We start from the raw sequence: 20783 nt of genomic DNA, 5'->3' as shown, positions 1-20783 counted from the left end.
TTAGTGAGTATTTCCCTGCTCTGTATTGTGCCGCAGTGACTGTTGTCCTTGACGGCACTGTTGGGTTTCGTGCTAGGCGTATTCTAGCAGGAAACCCAACAGTGTCATCGTGGTCTACAGTGACTGCTTTGAGTATTGTATTGCTACATTGTGCCGCAGTGACTGTTGTCCTTGACGGCACTGTTGGGTTTCGTGCTAGGCGTATTCTAGCAGGAAACCCAACAGTGTCATCGTGGTCTACAGTGACTGCTTTGAGTATTGTATTGCTACATTGTGCCGCAGTGACTGTTGTCCTTGACGGCACTGTTGGGTTTCGTGCTAGGCGTATTCTAGCAGGAAACCCAACAGTGTCATCGGGGTCTACAGTGACTGCTTTGAGTATTGTATTGCTACATTGTGCCGCAGTGACTGTTGTCCTTGACGGCACTGTTGGGTTTCGTGCTAGGCGTATTCTAGCAGGAAACCCAACAGTGTCATCGTGGTCTACAGTGACTGCTTTGAGTATTGTATTGCTACATTGTGCCGCAGTGACTGTTGTCCTTGACGGCACTGTTGGGTTTCGTGCTAGGCGTATTCTAGCAGGAAACCCAACAGTGTCATCGTGGTCTACAGTGACTGCTTTGAGTATTGTATTGCTACATTGTGCCGCAGTGACTGTTGTCCTTGACGGCACTGTTGGGTTTCGTGCTAGGTGTATTCTAGCAGGAAACCCAACAGTGTCATCGGGGTGTACAGTGACTGCTTTGAGTATTGTATTGCTAAATTGTGAAGCAGTGACTGTTGTACTTGACGGCACTGTTTTTTTTTATCAACAGTGGACAAAGTCCGAACACGTTGGCGTTCGATCAAGGACCGCTTCAACAGTGATGTTCGTGCTGAGGGCCAGGTTCGCAGTGGATCTGCGTCAAGGACCAGAACTAGATACCGTCACTATCACGCGTTGCAGTTCCTAAGACCGGTCCTTGCCACAAGATCGTAAGTATTATACATTTTGGGTTTTTATTTTTATTAATCTGTGTTTTTCTAATCCACAGCTGATGCTTCTTGTAAAGGCATGGTAGTAATGATTTTCCTTTCTTCCACAGCACCTGGAGCAGCACCCTGCAACCTGGCCCTGGAGCGGTCCTTCGTCGGACGTCCTCTGACCCGTCCCAGCCATCCGACAGCCAGGAAGCACCTTGCAGGTCCCACACACACACAGCTGGTGACCAGGAAGCTGGGCCATCAGGTGTTCCCCTGTCCCAGGTCTCTGCCACTGGTTATGCGGGCACTACCCGCCAGCGGCAGAGGGCCTTGGACAGGAATGTCTTGCCCGAGTTTATGCATTTGAGCGAGACATTTAATTCCAGCCTCAAGTCACTGTCCGACAGAGTTGAAAGCGGTTTTGCACTGATGGAACGTGGTTTTAACCACTTTGAACACCGCTTCAATTCTGTAGAACAGCGCCTTGACCGTCTGGAGGCCGACCTCAACAGACCAGCACACCATTTTTTTAGTAAGATTGAAAAGGGCATGGCGGAACACCTTAGTCCTGATCAACAGCTGAATGTGCTGCAGGCCTGCAACAATGCTTTCTTGCAGGCTATGCAGCATAATCGGTACGGTCAGCAGGCAGTGGTGTCCTTTCCACCTGTGCCACCATTGACTCGCTTCACCTCACTACCGACTTGTGCTGCATACCACTGCACGGACACCTCTCTTCAAAGGCTGGACACCCACCGTTACACCACCACAAGTCTGAGTGCAGCTGGTCACTTCACCGACACCACCATGGCAAGCGCTGCTCCTGTCTGGAGCACCACCGCCAATCCCATGCATGCGTGGAGCTCAGCCACCACTAGGCAAACATGGAACAGCCCTGCCGCTACAACAACATGTAGTAGCCCTGCCACCACCACTCTGCAAACCTGGGCCATCACTGCCGCCACCAGTCCTCCTGCAAGGACGAGCACTGAACAAGAAGAGCAGCATCAGCCACCTCAGCAGCAGCAGCCAACTCAGCAGACGCCACCTCAGCAGCAGCAGCCACCTCAGCAGCAGCCGCCACCTCAGCAGCAGCAGCAACCACCTCAGCAGCAGCCGCCACCTCAGCAGCAGCAGCAACCACCTCAGCAGCAGCAACCACCTCAGCAGCAGCTGCCACCTCAGCAGCAGCCGCCACCTCAGCAGCAGCCGCCACCTCAGCAGCAGCCGCAACCTCTGCAGCAGCAGCCGCCACCTCAGCAGCAGCAGCCATACCAGCAGACGGGGGACCTACATTCCATATTTGCCCCTACTTCAAGGCGAAATCAATCAAGGCGGGCATTGGGCCAAAGTCGGTCCAGGCACACAAGCCTACGGCGACATGCCATTACAACTAATGTAACTGAACAGATTTCCTCTCCTACAAGTGTTCCAAGTTTAATTCCCTTAACTGGACTACCTTCCCCCACAAGTTTTGTTGCCCCTTCCCCTCAAACACCGTCTTCAACTGCAAGTGTTGCATATTCCCTGCACACCCCCAAATTGAAACCATCTGCCCCCAAACGCCGTAAAAAATAATTTTTAAATTTTTTTTTTGTGATAAAAAATAAATTTACATTTGTGGTTCACCATTAATAAGTTTCATTAATGTTGTTTGCGCCACTCACAAACACTGATGGGTAAATACATGTTAAAAACCAACCCAAGGGCTAGTATAGTCATATGTGAAATAACATGGACTAGTATAGTCATTCAAAGGCCTAGTGTAATAACTCTAGTTTTACAAAATAGAATCTGGTTTCATGAAAAACAAACTGTTGAAACTTGTCTAAAAAATAAGTTTCTTTCTAGTTTCACCAGTTTGTTTTTGGTGAAACAAGATGCTAGTTGTTAAAAATCGAGTTATTACAGTAGGCCTTGGTATGACTATACTAGGCCGTGGTATTTCACATATACTACTAGCCCCAAGGCCTAGTATACTCATATTTGAAATACCACGGCCTAGTATAGTCATTCCAAGGCCTAGTGTAATAACTCTAGTTTTACCAAATAGAATCTGGTTTCATGAAAAACAAACTGTTGAAACTTGTCTAAAAAATAAGTTTCTTTCTAGTTTCACCAGTTTGTTTTTGTTGAAACAAGATGCTAGTTGTTAAAAATCGAGTTATAACAGTAGGCCTTGGTATGACTATACTAGGCCGTGGTATTTCACATATTACTATACTACTAGCCCCAAGGCCTAGTATACTCATATTTGAAATACCACGGCCTAGTATAGTCAATTCAAAGGCCTAGTGTAATAACTTTTAATGGAGCAGATTACATTCATCCACTCAATGCTGACTTGTATTCCCCATGGACTTTCATTGGGGTTGGGTTTTGAGTGTTGTGTTTTGAGAAAATCACATACTTTGTTTTAAACTATTTGCACAATTTTATCTTGAAAAAAAATGGTTTCCTGATTCATGGCCTGCAGCTTTGCTCATTCCAATATATTTCACGCAGACTAGCAATGCTGCATTTTAACTCGTATGTGTATTTACCTGCCCAGGTGTGTGAACATAACAAAATTCAGTTATACATGGGAAGTTTTTTAATTAATCGGAGTTTAAAAAATATAGTGCACTCAGTAATGGTATCAAATAAGGATTTTTATTACCATAAACAACAACATTACACCATTTCATCTTGCCAGTGCACCCGTCCTACATCAGAAATAAAGTAGGCCGCAAATTTGTCCCTCATTTGGCCAACTTCAACGGATGACCTGAGAGTGTGCTGAGTGAATTCAGGCAATGGGTTAGGAGCATCATCGTCCAGTTCAAAGGTCGGGTGCTCTTTAGCCATCACAAAGTTATGTAGAACCACACAGGCCTTCACCACCTCATCGACTGTTTCAAGTTTAAGATTAATGGCCGTGCCCAGAATTCGCCATCTGGAAACAAGAATCCCAAAAGCACACTCGACAGTTCTTCTGGCCCTGGTCAGCCTGTAATTAAAAATTTTTTTGGTGTGGTCCAAGTCTCGGCTGGAGTAGGGTTTCAGTAAGTTTCCGCACATTTGAAAAGCCTCATCGCCAACCATTACAAAGGGCAGTGGCGGAGCTTCGGTGTGAGGAAGAGGCCGTGGCATAGGGAAATTAAATTGGTTGCCATACAACCTCCGGCCCATGTCTGAGTTTTTAAAAGCCTGCGAGTCATTACCACGGCCAAATGCTCCAATGTCCACTGCTACAAACATACATCCGGCATCCGCAATTGCAATGAGTACTATTGAAAAGTACTTTTTGTAATTATAGTACTCAGATCCCGTTCTTTGGGGTTTGATGATCCGTATGTGTTTCCCATCAACAGCTCCCAAACAGTTGGGAAAATTGCATACTGTCCAGAATTTGTCAGCAATTTCCATCCACTTTTCAGCGGTGGGCAGGGGCATAAATTCTGGGCAAAGAACATTCCAGAGAGCCCGGCAGGTGTCAGCAACAATTCCAGACAAGGTAGAGATTCCAATACGGTACTGGAAGTGTAGTGAGGATAGGGTTTCTCCAGTCGCCAGGAATCTGTGAACAGACAAAGAAGTAAAATTAATATTTATGTATATTATTTTTAAAAACTATAAAAAAAAATATTAGTACATTCACGAAAACTAATTACCCAAGGTTTTGAATACTAAATTTACAAAAAAAAACATCAGACCACACCCCTTTGTTTTTAAAACATACCGTAATGTCACCAGTAGCCGTTCCTCAGGAGGAATCGCACGACGGAGCTGTGTGTCCTGTCTCCGGATGGATTGTTGGACACGAGCAAGCAAATCCATGAAACTTTCGTGGGACATCCGGATATAATCTGTAAATTTCTCCGGGTTTGACTGGAGCTCGCTGTAGAGGGTATGGTATGCCCCACGGCTCTCCCGGAGTTCAACAATCGGATGTATCCACATACGCCGCCGTCTTCGCTGCCTCTCTCTCTTCCTTTGTTCATGGCAAGCAACTGCATACGCCTGAGCCATCGCGATGTCCAAATCCAAGTTGAAGTGAAAACTCTTCCAGCGCAGATCCATGGTCACGAGAAGAATCAAGCAAATGTGAAGAATACTGTAGACAGGGTGTATATATATTAACATACCACACCCACAATGAAGTCCCATTGGTCTTGTGTGTTGTTGAATGGTTGTTTTTTCTTTTTTGTGGGGTTTTTCCAAAATCTGTAAAAAAACGCAAACGCACAAAAAACGCATACAAACGCGCAAAAACGCTGCGTTTTTTTCCTGCATGCGCATTAAAATGCTGGAAAAAAACGCAGCGTTTGTATGCATTTGTATGCGTTTTTTTAATGCGTTTTTTTGCGGGAAAAACGCGCTGCAAAAAAAAGCAAGTGTGAAACTAGCCTGAGCCAGGGGAAATGCAGGGAGGGATGGGAGTCACTGAACTTGGTGATTGGGAGCGGATTTCCTGACGGATATTGTCTATTTTCTCTATAAAGTGGGAGGCCAGGTCATCAGCGCAAATGTCTGTGATAGGGGCTTGTGCTTTTGGCCTGAGGAGGGAGTGAAAGGTGTCAAAAAGTTTCTTGGGGTTGTTGGATAGTGAGGAGATCAGGGTGGTGAAGTAGGTCTGTTTGGCGAGGTGAAGGGCAGAGTTATATGTCCTTAACATAAATTTGAAGTGTATGAAGTCTTCTGGTGTGTGTGTTTTCCTCCATAAGCGTTCAGCACACCTAGAGCATCGCTGGAGAAATCGGGTTTGCGATGTGAGCCAGGGCTGTTTCACTCTGTGTTTGGAGGTTCTGAGGGTGAGGGGAGCTACTTGGTCAAGGGTGCTTCTAAGAGTGTCATTGAAGTGATGTGCAGCCAGATCAGGACAGGACAAAGAAGAGATTGGGGACAATGATGAGTGTAGGGAGTCTGAAAGTGTATGAGGGTTAATGGCTTGTAGATTTCTGACTGAATGGTAGGTAGGAGGGTGCTGGGGTGAGCGAGGATTTGTGAGTGTAAAGGAGAGAATGTTGTGGTCAGAGAGGGGAAGCGGTGAGTTATCTAGGTAGGAGATTGAGCAGAGCCGGGCGAAAACCAGGTCCAGGGTGTTACCGTCTTTGTGTGTTTCAGAGGTTGAGAGCTGAGAGAAGCCTAGAGAAGTGGTTAGTGATAGAAGCTGGGATGCAGATGTGGAAGTGGGGCTGTTAATGGGGATGTTGAAGTCTCCCAGGATAAGGGTTGGTAGTTCTGAGGACATGAAGTGCGGCAGCCAGGCAGAGAAATGGTCCAGGAAGTGGGTGGGTGAGCCTGGGGGCCGGTATATGACCGCTACTCTGAGGGAGAGGGGACGAAAGAGCCTGATGGTGTGGACTTCAAAAGAAGGGAATGAGAGTGATGGAACTGAGGGGATGACCTGGAAAGTGCATTGTGGGGACAGGAGTATGCCGACTTTCTAGGCTGAGCGTGACATCTCTCATCACGTGTCAGCCGCTAAGCAGCTTCAGGACAGTGGGCAAATCAACAGGTCATGCATTTTTCCTATTTTTCCCATCTTTTTCTTCTGAGTTTTTTTTCCTTTTAAAAAGACCCACAGAGGTGATGAGTTTGCGCCACCAGCCCTTCTAGGCTGAGTGTGACTGCTCGTGTCAGTCACTAAGCAGCTTGAGGCTGGGCCAGCACCAGAATGGGAGACCAGCAGGCAAATCAACAGGTCATGGTTCATCCATTTTTCTCATCTTTTTCTTCCAAGTTTTTTTCCTCATGAAAAGACCCACTGAAGTGCTGAGCTTGTGCCACCAGCCCTTCTAGGCTGAGTGTGACTACTCTCGTCAGGTGTCAGCAACCAAGCGGCTCAAGGCCGGGACCAGAATGGGAGACCAGCAGGCAAATCGACGGGTCAAACATTTTTCCCATCTTTTTCTTCTGAATTTTTTTTCTTTTGAAAAGACCCACAGAGGTGCTGAGCTTGTGCCACTTGCCCTTCTAGGCTGTGCTTGACTGCTCTCGTAAGGCGGCAGCTGTTAAGCTACTTGATGTTGGGCTTGGACCAGAATGGGAGACCAGTGGGCAAATTAACAGGTCATGCATTTTTCTCATTTGTTCTTACTAGTTTTTTTTCTTTTGAAAAGACCAAAAGAGGTGCTGGGCTTTTCCCACTGGCCTTTCTAGGCGGAGCGTGACGGCTCTTGTCAGGTGACAGCCACTAAACAGCTTGAAGCAAGGCCGGGACCAGAATAGGAGACCAGAGAGAAAATCGACAGGTCATACTTTTTTCCCATGTTTTTCTTCTGAGTTTTTTTCCTTTTGAAAAGATCCACAGAGGTGCTGAGCTTGTGCCACTGGCCCTTCTAGGCTGAGCTTAAATGCTCTCATCAGGTGTCAGTGGCCAAGCAGCTCAAGGCCAGGTTGGGACCAGAATGGGAGACCAGTGGACAGGTCACAGGTTGTGCATTTTTCCTATCTTTTTCTTCCGAGTTTTCTTCCTCTTGAAAAGACCCACAGAGGTGCAAAAGTTGCACCACCGGAACTTCTAGGCTCAGTGTGACAGCTCTTGTCAGGTGTAAGCAGCTTGAGGCTGGGATGACACCAAAATGGGAGACCAGTGGGCAAATCAACAAGTCATGCATTTTCCCCATCTTTTTCTTCCGAGTTTTTTTCCTCTTGAAAAGACCCACAGAGGTGCTGAGTTTGTGCCATCATCCCTTCTAGGCTGAGCATGACTGCTCTCATCAGGTGTCAGCTCCTAAGCAGATCGAGGCTGAGCCAGTACCCGAATGGGAGACCAGTGGGCAAATCGACAGTTCACAGGTCATCCTTCTTTTCCTTCCGAGTTTTTTTCCTCTTGAAAAGACCCACAGAGGAGCTCAGCTGGCACCACTGGCACTTCTAGGCTGAGCGTGACTGCACTCGTCAGGTGTCAGCAGCTTGAAGCCAAGCAGGTCACGTGTCATGCATTTTTCCCATCTTTTTCTTCCGAGTTATTTTCCTCTTGAAAAGACCCACAGAGGTAACACCCACATAGGTGCGTAGCTTGTGCCACCAGCCCCTCTAAGCTGAACACGTGTCTGCTCTCGTCAAGTGTCAGCCGCTAAGCAGCTTGAGGCTGGGCTGGGTTCAGAACCAGAAAGGGAGACCAGGAGACAGATCACGGGTCATGCATTTTTCCCATCTTTTTCTTCCGAGTTTTTTCCCTCTTGAAAAGACCCACAGAGGTGCTAAGCTTGCGCCTTCGGCCATTCTAGGCTGGGTGTGACGGCTCTCATGAGGTGTCAGCAGCCTGAGCCTGGGTCTGGACCAGAATGGTAGATCAGCGGGCAAATCGACAGGTCATGCACTTTTCCCATCTTTTTCTTCCGAGTCTTTTTCCTTTTGAAAAGTTTCACAGAGGTGCTGCACTTGTGCCACAGTCCCTTCTAGGCTGAGCATGAATGCTCTCGTCAGGTATCAGCCGCTAAGCAGGTTGGGCTGGGACCAGTAATGGGAGACCAGTGGGGAGGTCAAGGGTCATGAATTTTTCCCATCTCTTTATTCCGAGTTTTTTCCTCTTGAAAAGACCCACAGAGGTGCTGAGTTTGTGCCACAGGCCCTTCTAGGCTGAGCGTGACTGCTCTCGTCTGGTGGCAACAGTCAAGCAGCTCAAGGGGCTGCCAGAAACAGAATGGGAAACCAGCGGGCAAATATACAGGTCAAGCATTTTACCCATCTTTTTCTTCCGGGATTTTTTCCTCTTGAAAATACCCACAGGGTTGTCAAGCTTGCACCACTGGTTCTTCTAGGCTAAGCATGAGTGTATTTGTCAGGTGGCGGCTGCTAAGCAGCTTGATCCTGGGTCAGGAGCAGAATGGGAGACAAGCTCGCAACCGCAGGTCAAGGGTCAAGCATTTTGTCCAACTTTCCCTTCCAAGCTTTTCTTTCATCAAAAGACCCACAGAGGTGCTGAGCTTGCACCACCAGCTCTTCTAGGTTGAGCATGAGGGCATTTGTCAGGTGGCGGCCGCTAAGCAGCTTGAGCCTGGGTTGGGAGCAGAATGGGAGAACAGCCCACGACCGCTGGTCATGTGTCAAGCAATTCGCAAAACTTTCCTTTCCGAGTTTTTTTTCTTCAAAAGACCCACAGAGGTGCTGAGTTTTTGCCACTGGCTCTTCTAGGCTGAGTGTGAGTGCATTCATCAGGTGGCGGCCGCTAAGCAGCTTGAGCCTGGGTCAAAAGCAGAATGAGAGACAAGCGCGCAACCGCAGGTCACGTGTCATACATTTTGCCAAACTTTCCCTTCCGAGTTTTTTTTCTTCAAAAGACCCACAGAAGTGCTGAGCTTGTGACACCAGCTCTTATAGGCTGAGGGTGAGTGCATTTGTCAGATTGCAGCCACTAAGCAGCTTGATCCTGGGTTGGGAGCAGAACAGGAGACCAACCTGCAGGTCACGGGTCATACATTTTGCCCAACTTTCCCTTCAGAGATTTATTTTCTTCAAAAGATCCACAGAGGTGCTGCCCATGCGCCACCAGCATTTATAGTCTAGGCGTGAGTGACTTCGTCAGGTGGTGGCTGCTAAACAGCTTGATCCTGGGTTGGGAGCAAAATGCAAGACCATCCTGCAACGGCAGGTCATGGATTTTGCCCAACTTTTCCTTCTGAGTTTTTTTTTCTTGAAAAGACCCACAGAGATGCTGAACTTGTGTCACTGGCTCTTCTAGGCTGAGTGTGAGAGCATTTGTCAGGTGGTGGACACTAAGCAGCCTGAGTCTTGGTCGGGAGCAGAATGGGAGATGCAAACACGGTTGTGCGTTTGGCCCAACTTTCCCATCTCAGTTTTCTTTCCTTCAAAAGACCCACAGAGGCACTGAGCTTGCGCCACCGGTTCTTCTAGGCTGAGCGTGAGTGCATTCGTCAGGTGGCGGCTGCTAAGCAGCTTGAGCCTGGGTCGGGAACAGAATGGGAGACGCGAACGCGGGTCATGCATTTTGCCCAACTTTCCCATCCGAGTTTTCTTTTCTTCAAAAGACCCAAGGAGGGCCTGAGCTTGTGCCAACCGCTCTTCTAGGCTGAGTGTGAGTGCATTTGTCAGGTGGCGGCAACTAAGTAGCTTGAGCCTGGGTTGGGAGCAGTATGGTAGACCAGCCTGAGGCCCAGGTCATGCATTTTGCCCAACTTTTCCTTCCGATTTTTTTTTTCTTCAAAAGACCCACAGAGGGGCTGTGCTTGCGCCACTGGCTTTTCTAGGCTGAGCATGAATGCATTCGTCAGGTGGCGGCCGCTGAGCAGCTTGAACCTGGATTAGGAGCAGAATGGGACACCAACCTGCGACTGCAGGTCATGGGTCATGCATTTTGCCCAACTTTCCCTTTTGATTTTTCATTCTTCAAAAGACCCACAGAGGAGCTGAGCTTAGTGCATTCGTCAGGTGGTGGATGCTAAGCAGCTTGAACCTGGGTCAGGAGCAGAATGGGACACAAGCCTGCAACCGCAGGTCATGCATTTTGCCCAACTTTCCCTTCCGATTTTTTTTTCTTCAAAAGACCCACAGAAGGGCAGAGCTTATGCCACCGGCTCTTCTAGGCTGAGCGTGAGTGCATTCCTCAGGTGGCAGCTTGAGCCTGGATTGGGAGCAGAATGGAAGACCAGCCCCCAACCATGGGTCATGCAATTTGCCTAACTTTCTCTTCTGATTTTTTTTCTTCAAAAGATCCACAGAGGGCCTGAGCCTGTGCCACTGGCTCTTCTAGGCTGAGTGTGAGTGCATTTGTCAGGTGGCAGACGCTAAGCAGCTTGAGCCTGGTTTGGGAGCAGAATGGGAGATCAGCCCACAACCGCAGGTCATGAGTCATGTGTTTTGCTCAACTTTCCCGTCCGAGTTTTTTTTTCTTCAAAAGACCCACAGAGGTTCTGAGCTTGTGCTACTGACTCTACTAGGCTGAGCGTGAGTGCATTCATCAGGTGTTGGCTGCTAAGCAGCTTGAACCCGGGTTGGGAGCAGAACAGGAGACCAGCCTGCGTTCACAGGTCATGCATTTGGCCCAACTTTCCCATTTGAGTTTTTTTTTCTCTTCAAAAGACCCAGAGAGGGGCTGAACTTGTGCCACTGGCTCTTCTAGGCTGAGTGTGAATGCATTTGTCAGGTGGCGGCCGCTAAGCAGCCTGAGTTAGGAGGTCACGGGTCATGCATTTTTCCCAACTTTCCTTTCCGATTTTTTTTTCTTCAAAAGACCCACAGAGGGGCTGAGCCTGTGCCACCGGCTCTTCTACGCTGAGCGTGAGTGCGTTCATCAGGTGGCAGCCGCAAACAGCTTGAACCTGGGTGGGGAGCGGAATGGGCCCCTCTCATGCATTTAGCCCAACTTTCCCTTCCGATTTTTTTTTCTTCAAAAGACCCATAGAGGGGCTAAGCTTGTGTCACCAGCTCTTCTAGGCTTAAGGGCATGTCACACTAAGCGATATCGCTAGCAATATCGCTATAACTTGTGACGTTATAGCGGTATTGCTAGCGATATCGCTGTGTCTGATACTTACCTCCGACCGGCTCCCCCGCTGGTTATCGCTGATCGCGCGAGAACGTCCTGGACCGTTTCTCGTCGTCAGCTTCCTGCGGTGCTTCCTGCTGTGACGACGAGCGACGCGTGGAGCCGGGCGGGAGGACGCAGGATCGCCTGGTGTGACAGGTAAGTAGCGATCCCCGTCTCCAGCGATGTCGCTGGTGAGATCTGCCTGTGTGGCAGCTCACTAGCGACCACTTAGCGATGTACCAGCGATCCTGACCACGTCATATCGCTGGTCGGGATCGCTGGTACGTCGCTAAGTGTGACAGTACCTTTAGCGTCAGGGCATTTGTCAGGTGGTGACTGCTCAGTAGCTTGATCCTTGGTCAGGAGCAGAATGGGAGACCAGCCTTCAACCACGGGTCACGCATTTTGCCCAAATTTCCCGTCCGAGTTTTTTTTCTTCAAAAGACTCACAGAGGGGCTGAGATTGAGCCAGAGGCTCTTCTAGTTTGAGCGTGAGTGTGTTCATCAAGTGGCAGCCGCTAAACAACCTTAACCTTGGTCAGGAGCAGAATGGGAGACCAGCCTGCGGTCATGGGTAATGCATTTTGCCCAACTTTCCCTTCCGATTTTTTTTTTCTTCAAAAGATCCGTAGAGGGGTTGAGTTTTGCACCACCGACTCTTCTAGGCTGAGCGTGAGTGCATTCGTCAAGTGGTGGCCGCTAAGCCGCTTGGGTCGGAAGCATAATGGGAGACCAGCCAGCGACCACGGGTCATGCATTAAGCCCAACTTTCCCTTCTGATTTTTCTTTCTTCAGAACACCCACAGAGGGGCTGAGCTCGTGCTACCCACTCTTCTAGGCTGAGCGTGAGTGCATTCCTCAGGTGGCAGCTTGAACCTGGATTGGGAGCAGAATGGAAGACCAGCCCACCAGTTGCTACTCTTCAATTGAGTGTGGAGATTATTTTTGTAAGCAGGACATGGAATATGCTCTAAAGAAACTGGATAATAGAATGTTTTGTGTCTTAAAGGTGAGACCTCATACACTCGTGACTGTGCATAAAGACATGTTGTGGACTGCTCCCATAAGTGAAGAAGGATGATCGGAATCCTATCACGTCTGGCTAATTAAGATGGGGGAGCAATATGAAGAAACCAGATTATATCTTAATTACCCAGACGATTGTGTTTTTTGCAAGCCAAGGGGAGTTCGTTTTTTATCTGTATATTGGCTTGTGGATTTAAGTGTTTATGTCTGGTGGGTCAAGAATATAGTCAATCTGATATACCGTATTTTCCGCTTTGTAAGACGCACTTTTTTTCCCCCAAAATTGAGGGGAAAAAGGGGGTGCGTCTTACAAAGAGGATATACATTTGCGCTGCCACTGAGGGTACTTGCCGCGGCACTCTGTGCCCTGATGCTGCCGCTGCGCTGTCCGCCACCGCCGCGCTCCTGTCCCCCGGTGGTTTCTTCCGCCCCACCGCCGCGCTCTGTCCCGTTCAGCGTGGGGGGTCTCTGTCGCTCCATGCCTGCTTTCTTCCTGGAAAATGGCCGCCGCGCATGCGCAGACGGACATCTCGGCACTGAAATCTCGGGAGATGAGATTTCAGCGCTGAAATCTCATCTCCCGAGATTTCAGTGCCGAGATGTCCGTCTGCGCATGCGCGGCGGCCATTTTCCAGGAAGAAAGCAGGCATGGAGCGACAGAGACCCCCCACGCTGAACGGGACAGAGCGCGGCGGCGGGGCGGAAGAAACCACCGGGGACAGGAGCGCGGCGGTGGCGGACAGCGCAGCGGCAGCATCAGGGCACAGAGTGCCGCGGCAAGTACCCTCAGAACGGGACAGAGCGCGGCGATGGCGGCAAACACCGGGGGGACAGAGCGCGGTGGTGGCGGTAAGAACCGGGGGAGAGCGCGGCGGTGGTGGCAAGCAGGCATCGGGGGACAGCGTGGCGGAGGTGGCAAGCATCAGGGGACAGAGGGCGGCGGCAGTAACAGACACCGGCAGCGGCACGCTGCACATCAAAACACCCCCTCATCCCAGCAGCAATGTTCCACTCCGGCCTCCTCCATCACCACCCCTGGAAAGCAATAAGACGCATGGATTATAAGATGCACCACCATTTTATTAAAAATAAAGTTTTTTTCCTATTTTTCTCCTCAAAATTTGGGGTGCGTCTTATAATCCGGAGCGTCTTATAAAGCGAAAAATACGGTACTATTTAACATACTGTGTAAGGGCCCCGTCACACATAGCAATCTCGCTAGCGAGATCGCTGCTGAGTCACAAGTTTTGTGACACAACAGCGAGATCGCTGTGTGTGACAGCGATCAGCGACCGGCCCCCCTGCCGGTATTGTTAATCGCTGCAAGAAACCTCTGGACATTTCTTTCGTCGCTGATCTCTGGCTGGCCAGCACGCATCGCTGCGTGTGACAGGCGGGAGACCAGCGATCAGCTGTAAAATAATAAAAAAAAATTAAAAATATTGTTATTATTCTCACCTTCCGACGTCCCGCGCAGTCTTCCCGCCTCTCTCCACGCTCCCGGTCCCAGTAATCTTTTGCAACAATGACCGCGAGACTTCGCGATCCCGCGAGAAGACGCCATCGCGGTAATTCTCACAAAGGATTACTGGGACCGGAGCGTGGAGAGAGGCGGGAATGCTGCGCGGGTCGTCGGAAGGTGAGAATAACAATATTTTTTATTTTAATTCTATTTTTGACATGAATATGGCATCAGCGCTAACGAACACAGCGATGCCGCGCGCGCGGCGTCGCTGTGCTGATCGCTAGTGAAGCTGTCACATAGCGACTTACCAGCGATTCTGACACGTTGATATCGTTGTCGGGATCGCTGGTAAGTCGCTATGTGTGACTCCATTTAAGTCTGTAATAGTGACTTGTACATAGTGTGTGTTTATCTGTGTTTATTGTGAGCTCATGTGCTAATTGTGTATTGTATTCTACAACCAGTTTGTTGACTGTAGATAGGGAAAGACTGTGAGGGTGTACTGAAGGACACTGGGTAATTGTAAAAAATAGCTTACCTGCCTGGGGTATAAAAAGACCCTGAGATGGAGAGACCAGCCTGATCTCATCTTATCACACAGAGAAGCTACCAGTCTGCACTACACTCAACCGACGAGAAAGAGGACTGCAGCCAATTCACCATGGCACCATCACGAGGGACATGGATGTACGATTCTAAGGGAAACAACCTAGGAGTGATTGGCTCCAGTTGGAAGGACACAGATCTGATCCAGTGACCATCTCTGAACCATGGATGTGTTTGGAGAAAGCCAGGTTTCGGGACCAGCTGGTCGCCTGGTTCTATGGAGATGGTCGGATAAGCCAGGTGGTGATTCTCGTGTCAGCTGGCTATGGACAGTATGGAATGTCACCTCCCTATGCTTGTTGTTATCTCTTCTCTGTGTGTATATCACAGGTGGCATAGCAACCCTGGGAGCTCTGACATTGTGTCAACTGGCTTTGGACCTTGTACAGACTCTATGGACTGTTCTCGGTCATCTCTCTACACTTGTCAATATGTCTTCTCTGTGTGTATATCACAGGTGGAATATTGACCCTGGGAACTCTGATGTAACATCTAGGCGAGTCAGCGGAAGGGTTAGGCCCTGTAATGTGCACCATGTTGGGGGTAATTGCTGGGATTGTTTTGTTTGCTATTGGGTGTTGTGGGTCAATAAAGCATTGCCACACTGTTTTACCCTAACCCTGCGTTGTCTGTGTAGTATGTTGCCCACGGGGAGATAGAGCGGGCGTTCAGTGGTATGAGCCCTGGTCCATGCAGTCTTCCTAAAGGCAGCCGGGCCAGCGGACGAGAGCACCCACTGACCCCGTTTCGCAACACTGGATCAGGAGCAGAATGGGAGACCAGCCCGCAACGGCAGGTCACGGGTCATGCATTTTGCCCAACTTTCCCTTCCAAGTTTTTTTTTCTTCAAAAGACCCACAGAGGTGCTGAGCTTGTGCCACTGGCTCTTCTAGGCAGAGCTTGCGTGCATTCGTCAGGTGGCGGCAACTAAGCAGCTTGAGCCTGGGTCCGGAGCAGAATGGGGGAGCAGAATGGGAGACCAGCCCACAATGGCAGGTCACTGGTTATGCTTTTTTGCCCAACTTTCCCTTCCGAGGTTTTTTTTCTTCATAAGACCCACAGAGGTGCTAAGCTTGCGCCATCAGCTCCTCTAAGCTGAGCATGAGTGCATGAATGCATTTGTCAGGTGGCAGCCACTAAGCAGCTTGAGCCTGTGTCGGGAGCAGAATGGGAGACCAGCAGGTCACGGGTCGTGCATTTTGCCTAACTTTCCCTTCCGAGTTTTTTTTCTTCAAAAGACCCACAGAGGTGCTAAGCTTGTGCCATCAGCTCCTCTAGGCTGAGTGTGAGTGCATTTGTCAGGTGGCGGCTGCTAAGTGGCTTAAGCCTGGGTCGGGAACAGCCTGCAACGGCAGGTCATAAGTTTTGCCCAACTTTCCATTCGAGGTTTTTTTCTTCAAAGACCTACAAAGGTGTTGAGATGGTGCCACCAGCTCTTCTAGGCTGAACGTGAGTGCATTCATCAGGTGGCAGCCGCTAAGTAGCTTGAGCCTGGGTTGGGAGCAGAATGGGAGGTCACAGGTTGTAAGTTTTGCCCAACTTTCCCTTCCGAGTTTTTTTTCTTCAAAAGACCCACAGAGGTGTTGAGATTGTGCCACCGACTCTTCTAGGCAGAGCGTGAGTGCATTTGTCAGGTGGTGGATAATAAGCAGCTTGAGCCTGGGTTGGGAGCAGAATGGGAGAACAGCCCGCAACAGCAGGTCACGGGTCATGTGTGTTTCCCATCTTTTTCTTCCGAGTTTTTTCCCTCTTGAAAAGATCCACAGAGGTGCTGAGCTTGTGCCGCCGGCCCTTCTAGGCTGAGCGTGACTGCTCTCATCAGGAGTCAGTCCAGGACCAGAATGGGAGATCAGCAGGCAAATCGACAGGACACAGGTCAAGCTTTTTTCCCATCTTTTTCTTCCGAGTTTTTTCACTTTTGAAAAGACCCACAGAGGTACTGAGCTTGTGTCACTGGCCCTTCTAGGCTGAGCGTGATGGCCCTTGTTAGGTGTCAACTGCAAGCAGGCTGGGCTTGGACCATAATGGGAGACCAGTGGGCAAATCATGGGTCATGCATTAATCCCATCTTTTTCTTCCGAGTTTTTTTCCTCTTGAAGAGACACACACAAGTGTAGAGCTTGCCCTACTGGCCCTTCTAGGCTGAGCGTGACTGCTCTCATCAGGTGTCAGCTGCTAAGCAGCTTGGGGCCACAATGGGAGACCAGCTGGAAAATTGACAGGTCACGGGTCATCCATTTTTCCCATCTTTTTCTTCCGAGTTGTTTTCCTCTTGAAATGACCCACGGAGGTGTTTAGCCCTTCTAGGCTGAGCATGACTGCTCTCATCAGGTGTCAATTGCTAAGCAGTTTGAGGCCAGAATGGGAGACCAGCCGACAGGTCATGCATTTTCCCATCTTTCCCTTCCAAGGTGTTTCCTCTTGAAAAGACCCACAGAGATGGTGAGCTTGTGCCACCAGCCCTTCTTGGCTGAGCGTGACTTCTCTTGTCAGTTGTCAGCAGCTTGAGGCTGGGCCAGGACCAGAATGGGAGATCTGCTGGAAATCCTTGGTCCTGTCCATGAACTTTGGCAAACTTTCCATTCCGAGTTTATGCCTCTTGAACAGTCCCCCGTAGGTGCTGAGCTTGCGTCACTTGCACTTCTAGGCTGAAGATGACTGCACTCATCAGGATGCAGCCGCTGAGCAGCTTGAGGCTGGGCCAGTACCTGAATGGGATATCTGCTGGAAATCCCTGGTAATGTCCATGTTTTTACCAAACTTTCCCTCCCGAGTTTATGCCTCTTGAAAAGACCCCTGGAGGTGCTGAGCTTGCGTTATCGGCCCTTCTAGGCTGGAGGTGACTGCTCTCATCAGGTGACAGCCGCTAAGGAGCTTGAGGTTCGGCCAGTACCACAAATGGAGACCAGGGCAGAGGCGGCCGTAGATGTCAGCGGCCCAGCAGCTGCTGGGGCCGGGCGGCAGGTAGGGGCAGCCGTAGTTCCTGATGAATAGTCCGCAGAGCCCGACAAGCAGGCCGCGGCCAACTCCGGTGGTGTCGCAGATGTGGCCGAGGGGCAGGCTGCAACCGGGGCTGGAATAGCGGCCGGCTTCAGGGATGGGGCCACCGCTGACAGGTAGAACGCAGATGCGTCGGCTGAGGGCTGGCTCCGCACCGGCGACACCGGACATGGCGCCGCCAGGCGGGGTGGTTCGGGGACGTGACGGTTCCGCGCCGGTGACACCGGACATGGCGCCGCCAGGTGGGGTGGCTCGAGGACGGGAGCAGGGGCATCGATCAGCCCGGCGGAGGCTGCAGAGCTCTCTGCGGCCTGGCTTCCAGGAGCACAGGAGGCCGTGCGCTGCGGCCGAGTGGTGGGGGCCGCCTGCGGAGCTGCCGGCAGGGCCGGGGGAACTCTCACCTTCCCCGGCGCCGTGGCCTCCGACACGTCATTCCGCAGCTCCTCCCGCAGCCTCCGTTCATCACCCTGCCGTCCAGCAGGGCTAGCCTCCAGGCTCGGGGATCCCGCGGGGAGGCTCCCCGGTGATGTCCTCGGCGGCCGCTCCTGCAGGGTCCGCAGTCGCTCCTCTTCTCCGCCCGTTGTCTGACTTTTGTACAACCCTGGATCCTCCGATCACAAGCAAGGATCCGGAACACAGTCTCCAAATTATAATCCACAGGTCAGCGATTTGTAATCCACAGAGGAACAGTCCACGTCCTTCTAGGTTCTTCAAACGCAGGCCTGCCGCGGAAGGTGTCGTATTAGCGGCGGCGATGCTGCCGACTATGCCAAAATGTGGTAGGGGGCCGGACTTGGGGGGTGGACCACTGCTTACCAGACAAGGCACAGACGAGACGGAGATGGAATCCAGTTGTAACAGTTCCAGGTTTATTTCGCCGTCATCCTGACGACCACCAAGCGCGCACCGCAGCTTCTTTACACCACTCTTTTTCCAGGCCCGGGTACCTAATCCTTATCTCCAGTCGCAGTAACGCACCTCGCGGATCTTTCACTGGGGGCTGTCCTAGACCAATCTATCCCCAGCGCTTCACCTGCCCGAGGTCGTCTTCCAATCGGTACCCCCGGGGCCTCGTCTGTCCTGCGGTCCGTTGGGTCAGGGCCACCCGACTGTCTCTTCTCCTCGTCTGTCCTGCGGTCCGTCGGGTCAGGGCCACCCCCCTGACTGTCCTCTCCGATCAGTCCCCTGGTCGAGCTCTTCTCTGTCTCCGTCTTCCTCTGTTGAGCTCCTCCCGGGACTAATCTCTCCTGGAGCCCCTCCTACTTCTATTTATCCCCTCTCTCACAGGGGAATTTCCCACCCGGGCTCCTATCTCCCCGCCCCCATGACTAAGCGTATCTGAGCCATAAGCTGTTGTTCAGTCCTACACTACTCTCCCCTGCCATCTTGTGGTCACTCTCCAGTACTACACCCTTCTATCCTGCCTTTCCTAGCTGTCGCTTCTATCCTGTCAATGTCCGTCTCCCCTGTACAAACTGTCCCCTCCTACTGCCAGTCACGTCTGTCCGTCAAGTCACCTTCCCCACATCCTCACACCCACACTGACTCCTCACACATTCCCCCTCCCACCCACACTGACTCCTCACACATTCCCCCTCCCACCCACACTGACTCCTTACACGTTCCCCCCTCCCACCCACACTGACTCCTCACACATTCCCCCTCCCACCCACACTGACTCCTCACATTCACCCAACCTAACACATGCTGTCTTCTCACACATTCTCCCCTCCTACCTATATTGTCTCATAACACATTCCCCCATTCTCGATACTGCTCCTTCATACATTCCCCCTGCTCCTCATACCTTCCCCTGACTCATTTCCCCTCCTCCTCATACTGTTCCCTTACACATTTCTGTTCTACTGACAATACACACATTTCCCCTCCACATACTGTCTCCTCACACATCGAACCCCTCCCAATAGTGTCTACTCTCATATTCCCTCATTTCATGTTTTGCCTCTTTTTCTGCCACCCCAACCATATTGACAGCTCATACATTCTTCCCTCGCATCCAAACTGTTTCCTCACACATCCTCCCCTCAAATTCTCACCTCTCACCCATACTGCCTCGTCACACATTCCCAGTCTCCAGCTCATACTGCCTCCTCAAACATTCCCCTCATCCCACCCATACTGCCTCCTCACACAGTCCTCCTCTCCTGCCCATACTGCCTCCTCACACATTCTCCTCACTCACATACTGTCTCTTGACACATTCCTAGCCCATACTGTCACTATTCTCACTCTCCCCATACTGTCTTCTAACACATTTCCCCTACCTACCCTTAGGCTAGGTTCACATTTGCGGATGGCCGTGAAGCTCCGCCCACTGCTGCACCTCCTCCGGTCAGCTCCACCTACGTCTGCATGTGGCCTGCGTACCTATCTTTAACATTGGGTACGCAGGTCGTGTGGATGTATGCGGATGCCTCCGCTTGCGTCGTTTTGACGATGCGGCGACCGCATCAAATTCTAACATTTTGCGTTCGACGTAGGTTGCCGCATCGTCAAAACGACGCATGCTGAGGCATCCGCATACATCCGCACGACCTGCGTACCCAATGTTAATGATAGGTACGCAGGCCACATGCAGACGTAGGCGCAGCAGACCGGAGGAGGTGCGGCAGTGGGCGGAGCTTCACAGAGGAAGTCAGCAGCCCCATCCGCAAATGTGAACCTAGCCTTACACGTCTTTCATCCACACATTCCCCCATCCAGCCCATAATGACCTGATCACGCTACTGACATCGCCCTCTGACCCGGAAGTGCCAGCAGTCAAGGCTTCAATTGTACTCGCAACTGAAAGACGTGAACACCTTCACTTGCTGGGAGGCCAATAGGTCATGTGACGACTGCTGGAGCTGGCAATCAGAGCCAACGCCTAACGGTGGGCACATACATGATACACCACGGAGATTTGGAAAGCTGCATGGGTTGCTGGAAATTCCTCAAGTGTAGACAATCCCTTAACCTCTCCCCCACTCTAGACCACCAGGGCAGTGAAAACTTAATCTCACACCAGGAAGTTGAAATGTTGATATGTATCCAATCAAAATACAGATTAATCTGGATTTTCTTTTACAAAAATCTTTGATGTTTTTTTATTTTTGTACAAATATACTATACATTATATATACGGGATATACCACATACATTGGTGTTATTTTTCATTTCTGTATTGTCATTCTATTACATACCTAACCCATGTCTAACCATGACATACAAAGCAATCCACAACCT

The sequence above is a fragment of the Dendrobates tinctorius genome, unplaced genomic scaffold (genome assembly GCF_039654945.1).
Source record: "Dendrobates tinctorius isolate UK_male_01 unplaced genomic scaffold, ASM3965494v1 ptg000011l, whole genome shotgun sequence".
In the NCBI taxonomy this organism is placed as follows: Eukaryota; Metazoa; Chordata; class Amphibia; order Anura; family Dendrobatidae; genus Dendrobates; species Dendrobates tinctorius.
This window is presented reverse-complemented; position numbering follows the sequence as displayed.